The following is a 552-nucleotide window of genomic DNA, read 5'->3' on the forward strand; positions in this document are numbered from 1 at the left end:
CCTTTTGAATCGTCAATATATAGGAACCTTGATCTTCCAGTATTGCCAGTTCTCTCATTCCGCTGAGTTATAGGGATGGAATATCGAAAGCTACAAATAAAGAATTAATTTGAACTATTTATTAAAGCCTATGTTTTGGGTTAGAGACGGTAAAATATGCCTGGCTTTGCTGCACCTCAGTGCTGCCTCTGGCCTAAGAGGCCCTGTTTTTATAACGATTAAAAGGTTGTGTCCTTTCACATTGAAGACTTCAGATTTTCATTTAAATTCTTCTGTTTAAAGTATTTTTACTTGTTAACAGGTGGCTTTGTTCTTCTTCAACAGGAAGGAGAGCTACCTATTCAAGATGATGGTGAGAATTATTCTTGTTATTATAATGCTTGAAATAGTTAGCTTAAGAATAATATTTTACATTTTGTGTTTTTTATTATCTTGCGTGTGATCGTTCTTCACTTTCACCTCTGATTTGATTGCAACATGTACGACACTAGACTTCAAAATAAGGCTGGTAGTCATTTTCACTATGTTTCTGCACTTAGTCCCAACATGGCG

The sequence above is a fragment of the Halyomorpha halys genome, unplaced genomic scaffold (genome assembly GCF_000696795.3).
Source record: "Halyomorpha halys isolate HHAL.00 unplaced genomic scaffold, Hhal_1.1 Scaffold123.1, whole genome shotgun sequence".
NCBI classification, from domain to species: domain Eukaryota; kingdom Metazoa; phylum Arthropoda; class Insecta; order Hemiptera; family Pentatomidae; genus Halyomorpha; species Halyomorpha halys.